Source organism: Otolemur garnettii, unplaced genomic scaffold (genome assembly GCF_000181295.1).
Source record: "Otolemur garnettii isolate 467f Iridium unplaced genomic scaffold, OtoGar3 scaffold00052, whole genome shotgun sequence".
NCBI lineage: Eukaryota > Metazoa > Chordata > Mammalia > Primates > Galagidae > Otolemur > Otolemur garnettii.
Window position 1 is genome coordinate 5,954,540 of NW_003852447.1, and position 6,334 is coordinate 5,960,873.

At 35.2% G+C, this 6,334-nt stretch overlaps 1 protein-coding gene across 1 annotated transcript in view; it reads right to left on the reverse strand.

The window, feature by feature from the left end:
- Positions 1–6,334, reverse strand: part of AKAP6 (A-kinase anchoring protein 6) — a 356,374-nt gene that overhangs the window by 176,340 nt on the left and 173,700 nt on the right. The gene's annotated exons all lie outside the window — the stretch shown is intronic.

Consider the following 6,334-nt stretch of genomic DNA (forward strand, 5'->3'; position numbering starts at 1 on the left):
GCCCCACCAACAAGGTCAGCTCCCCCTTTCAGGTTCCAGAAGAAGATGATTTAACTGTATTTGAATAAATGTAGATTGTTGTATTATAATTAATAAAAAAAAGACATCCCATGAAAATAAGCCCTAGTGTGTCTTCTTGAGAAAAAAATAAATATAAGATAGTGTCTTATTTTTAGGGAAACACAATAGGAGGTGATTGATTTTTAACTTTTGTATTTGAATAATCAATTGATTACAGTAAGTATACCTGTCAGTCTCTCAAAGACCAGAAGTATTATGGGTGCTTTTTGGGAAAGAGGAAGCCTTTCATGGCAAAACAGAAAGCAATTTTATTATATAATCATAGGAGAACTATTGGGCTCTTTGTGTAAGAAATCGGGGATATTAAGCAAGAAAGCTAAAAATATGATATATATTCAGGAAAACACATATGTTTCAGTATATGATGGTTGGTAAGGAGGGAAAAAAGAAAAAAAGAAATAGAGGAAGAGAGAAACAGACAGACAGGCTAAGGGATTTAAAAAATCCTTGGTCCGCAAAATACAATAGAGAACTAAAGCAATCCAAGGCCTTGTTATATAGACTTTGTGCCACTTTATAGCAAACTAAAATAAAACTTTTGAGTACTTAAAACCTTTCTTACTTCCCAGGCCAGCAGAACTCTTGGGAGCATCCCAGAAACAAACCCCACTGGGTAGTATTTACAGAGAGATCAAATAAATGTCTCAAGAAACCAGTACTGTGTTAGAATTTCTCTGCTCCAAGGTCACCAGATATAACCTAGCTGGGTTAAAAAGTACTGACAGTTTTCTTCTGTGCTGCTGTCCCAGAAACACTGGATAGAACAATGAAATGACCTTATAGAGAGCACCACTTCTCCAGACATTATCTGATAGGCTTTGGGGTAGCAACTTCCTATCCGTAATCCCCCTTTCAAATTCCTGAAGAACCCGACCACATCTGGACTGAGATCTATGTGAACATTGGCCTTAAAATGCCTCTGCATCATTCTGTGGCAAATAGAAGATCACCAAACTAAATCAGACCATTTAACATCAAATGATCTGTTGGGAATGGCCTACTCCAGTAAATATCTCGTTCTCAAGGGTCTGCAACTGAGTAGCATTCATAAGTCAAAATTATGCGCCCTGTGTACACACATGAGCATTTTAGGATTCATTAATATTTCAGAGTGTTGGGGGCAAAGGCACATAACTAGCATCCACATTATGAGTTTACTGAAGCCTATGGATTGAATCCTTACTGAAGACAAAGAATTGTGCATTTTTATTTCTGTTTCAGATTGGCTTTGGTCTAAGCAGAGAACCAGGACTGAGTATTAAGTTTATTACATCTCAAATGTCAGTTTTCATAAAGGACACGTCTCTTATCTTTGTTTATCTCTGATGACACATGGTAACCCTTCTTACAATAGATGAAATGTTTTTTTAAAAAAGGAAACATGTTCATGAATCAGGAGGAAAAAAGAGAAGGGGGAAGGGAGGAAGCACAGGTAAAAGAATGCAGAAAGAAAATGAAAGCAGAAAGAAAGAAAGAAGGGAGGAAGAGAGGCAAACAGGAAATACCTTTCTCAACATAACATCCGTCCTGGTGGTGGGTGTTACCATTGATTCCTACTGTCTGCTTTCAGGGCTCTAAGATCTCAGACATCCATTAGGACAGCACAATGATAAAAGAGTAGTTCCTTATAAGAGATGCAGAGCGTTAATCTTCTTTATTGCAATTGTTTTGTTAAAGTTGTATTGATATGTACAGATTTGATCTCGTTTTCCCCGTAAGTCTTGATTCATCCTCTTACACTTTCATGAAAACTTTTTTTACTGTGATGAAAAATATTCTAATACTATGTGGAACTCTAATTGTATTGCTGATTTCCTTGTCATACGGTATTCCCATGGTACAGTATTAACACTGATATACTTTAACTGTGCTTCATGTATAAATTTATACACACAAAGGCATATGCATCTTTTAATGGGATTTACCTGAGTAATGCTAATGGGGAATCACACATGTAAATCCTTGTGCATCAGAAGGAAAATATATCCCTACATATTCTCAAATAAGGTTTCTTGGGGTTTCACTTAATGTTTATGAGGAATTCATTTTTATTTGTAACCAGTTGTAACCATCTGAAGGTCATAGCATGTGGAGTATTTTTCAAATGCTCCCTTCTGTGGTGAACAAATGAAATAGACTATGTTTAATTTGTTGCTCTCCTCCGAGCCCCTTTAAAAACGAGATGCCTAATTTTAAGGACATTTTCCCACTATTTAAAAAAATAAATCAACTTAGCAAAAGAAAAAAACTGTACAGCTGCCAAGTATGTATAAGTTCAAAAGTTTTTCTATTGCCTGAAATAGAGACACAAGAAATTACATTAAAGTTTTAAACAGAAACAGAAGTTTTCAGCCAATGTAGATCAAAATCTATTAGAGATAAAATTGTTCTGACAAAAACTGTGTAAATACAATGCCACTGGCTGCAAGCCTATTATTGAATGCAAGTGGAAAATAAGAACAGCACTCCTGAAGGGGCATTGCTAAAGTGACACAAAATAAACACAACCATTTCAGTATAATTTTTCACATTAATTATGTTCTCTTATCGCAGATGTATAACTAGCCAAGTATAACAACAATAACAAGATAGCACTGAAGTTATTTTGCAAACAGGAAAAAGCAAATAAAATAATACTGATATGCTAGTTATTAGATTACTAGCCTTTTATCTTGTGGAATAGCTTCCCTGAACAAAAAGACTATATTAATCATTTCTGTTCCTCCAAGTAAATGATATTGCATTTCTAGAAAAATAATGTTAACAGTCTTTTTCCTTAAAGATACCTTCATTTATTTGCTGATTTCCATCTCCAAATCTCCAGCCACTGAGAACATTTTCAAAAACAATTTCTAGCATAAGAACATTGTTGTCTTTTTTTCTTTCTAGGTTAAAATGCGATCCCCTAAAAACAACATGTTCCTTACTTTTCTTAAATGGAACACTCACACCCTGTTATTTACAATTTTAGCAAGAAAATACTATAGATTACACCATTTTTAGTCTCTTCAAATAGACTGCCCTTTCCTCAAGCTCCAATTGTAGCTATTGTTATTTCTCACAGAGTGAGATTTAGGGACCACACTGAATTCAACCAATCTCCATCGGTAGTTTTCAAGGTCTGTCCTCTAGAAGCCATCATTTCCATCCATTACTCTTGGAAACAAGCCCAAAGTTAAAGTTCAATAGACTTGGTTAACATAAGTCTTTCAATTTTTATTTAGAAGACAGCAAGAAATTCTCTCTCTTTGCCTGAAAGATCTGGCTTTCTGATTTTCTTTCTTGTATTGTATATGATTGTATATTCCACTTCTTCCATTTATATAATTTATATTCTTCTTTTGCATTCAGATCTATCGCACTGTACATGATGCATGCCAGGTTTAATTGAATGCACACCTGATTACTCATTACAATCACAGATAGAGGATGGACATGTTTTTCTTTATTAGATACAGGAAAATATTTTCGGTGGAAAAGAATTCACCCGAAGCTGCAGGGAGTAGAAGAGCAGGAATCTATTTCTTCCGCACCCCCATTACAAACAGTATCCACGATGTGCCTTAAAAGAAATCTGTGGATTCTGTGGGTAGTACCTCCAATGGCAGCAGTTTATGAAAACATGTCACCAAAAGGTCCTCGAAGGGAAATAACAGCGGCAAACGGTTCTTTACTATGTCTTTAACATTTTCAGGCTTTTGTTTGTATATTTCTATTTGTTTGTACATTTCTGTTTGCATACATTTGTTTGTATACTTTTTGTTTGTGTATTTCTGTAACAGAATCTCATGCCACTACTATACAGATTCTCCTAAGTAGCATTTCTGTATCGTTTCTGTTTGAGGCTTAGCATTCATGAGATTTAGGACCTTGATCTCTTTGGAGGATAATAGGATATTAGAATATACTACTGGTTGTGCCTAAGACTCTCAATCAATCAAGGGTTATCTGTGGGGGCTAATGTGAGCGCAGGCAAAAGCAAGGTGGTTCACAATGTGAGACATATTGAATAACTGCCTTATTTTGAGGATTGATTAGAACAGATGTTTATGTTAGCATCTTATTTATGTAGACGCTTATGAATTGTTACAAAGGAAAATTGTTTCTTTTCATCTCCTTAAGATATGAAGAGAATAAAAAAGGCATGTTAAGGAGGAAATTGGAGGGTCATGGGCCTCTAAAAGAAATAAGAGAACTCCATCTTCTCTAGGGCCTAAATCAAAGCTCTGGAGTGATTCTAAAATGTTTTTTTAAATGCTTTTTAAAAAATGATTTAATATAGTGAGTTGAGATACATTACATTAGATATAATTAGACCTAGACAGGAAAGGTGGTTCTGAGAAGCTAATGAAATATCATTAAGGTTGAATATAAGATTGTTGATTAGGATAAAGCTAATCCTGATTAGGATAAACAAGATAGGAGCTAGAGATCTTATTTTTTCCTCTTATTTATTTATTTTATGAGTGAAGAAGAGGCGTGCTATCTTGCTTTTAGTGAAAAGAAAAATAAGGAATATTATCATTTTTACATTCTACTAAAATATTCTATCACAATAACATCTTTTCCATTTTATTTTTTGCCTTGAGATGTGCCTATATCAAGGCAAAAGATATGAATAAAAATTGAGTTTACTTTCTGTATATTTTGTCTTCACAACAAAGAACTCACACAGTCCGGCTCCCTCCCTCCCTCCAAATCTTGCCCACACTGCGACCCTCCTTGCACTCTCCCCTCTAGCACCCTGGTCTTTTTTCCAGGCTCACAACCACCCATAATCTCTCAGCCTAAAAATATTTTTAGTTCCCTTATTTCCTATTAAATGCCTAATAATTGTTTAGATCACTCCATTTTGCTTGCTTGATGAACACCTGCCCTGCCTTTCTGACTGGATCAAATCAACTACATAACAACATTCTGGATTTCATCCTTGTGGTATTTTTCACAGGTGCAATTTTACTTATATTTGTGAAAATATTACATTACACTCTATCTTCTTCAAGCCCAATGAGGGGACAATCTTATCTGATTTTCCTCATTACTGTTTCTCCAATTGAATGAACAAATGAACATATGAATGCTTTTCATTTTTTCAGTGGAATAGCAGGTGCTATATAAACACAATTAATCATTAGCTCTAGGTGAGATAGAGGAAGACAGCTACAGCATCCTTTCTATAAAAATTTGGTATATACTTGAAACTTTCTATTCTTGATGAGCAACTACCTCTATTCTCCAAACAAATACAACAATGATTAGCCACAAACCATAAGTTCATGTAAAATCATGCAAAAAGAACTTTGATACCCTGGATCGTCTATTGTTCCTTTAATTATCTCCAGGGCTTATCTGTAAGTGTCAATGGGTCATAACATTAGTGTCAACTGTTCAGTAGCAATAGCACTTAAATATTATAAACTGTACCTATGCCAATTATCCATGCTGATGGAAGAAAACCAAGGTAAATCCCACATATACGAAGTTACCTAGGTTTTTTAATTTAGGGAGTGTTATTGCCATATCAGGACCAAAATCATCACAAAGATTTATAAATTCATGAGGTATTTCATGTTGTTTAATTGTTTTTTCCTCTATACTTCCATATTACATCATTTAATCCCTGATGACTTTTGCTGGCATTGTAATTATTCTGTATACTGTCAAGACTTTTTTCTTGGGTGGCGCCTGTGGCTCAGTGGATGGGGCCCCATATATCAAGGATGGCGGGTTCAAACCGTGCCTGGCCAAACTGTTACAAAAAAAAAATAGCTGGGCATTTGGTGGTGCCTGTAGTCCCAGCTACTGGGGAGGCTGAGACAGGAGAATCACCTAAGCCCAGGAGTTGGAGGTTGCTGTGAGCTGTGACACCACTCTACCAAGGGCAATAAAGTGAGATTCTGTCTCAAAAAAAAAAAAAAAAAAAAGACTGTTTTCTTATCTATAACAACCATAGGAGTAGGAACAAAGCTCCTTTGATTGTGTGCCCCCTCTAACACTTCACCCTACCAACAACTAAGCACACAGCTTTGATAGTTAAAATTCAAAAAAGTGTGTCTTAAATGTGATTGAGGAGAAAAAAAAGATAAAGTAGAAAAAGGAGGGAAAGAGAAAGGAAGAAAAGGAGATAGATACAAAAAGTGGCCTTCTCATTTTTGATGCCATTTTACTTGGATTGGGTCATTACGGAATATCAATTTTTGCAGCAGTTGTTTCACAAAAACTCAACTTCTTTTTTTTTTTTTTTTTTTTTTTT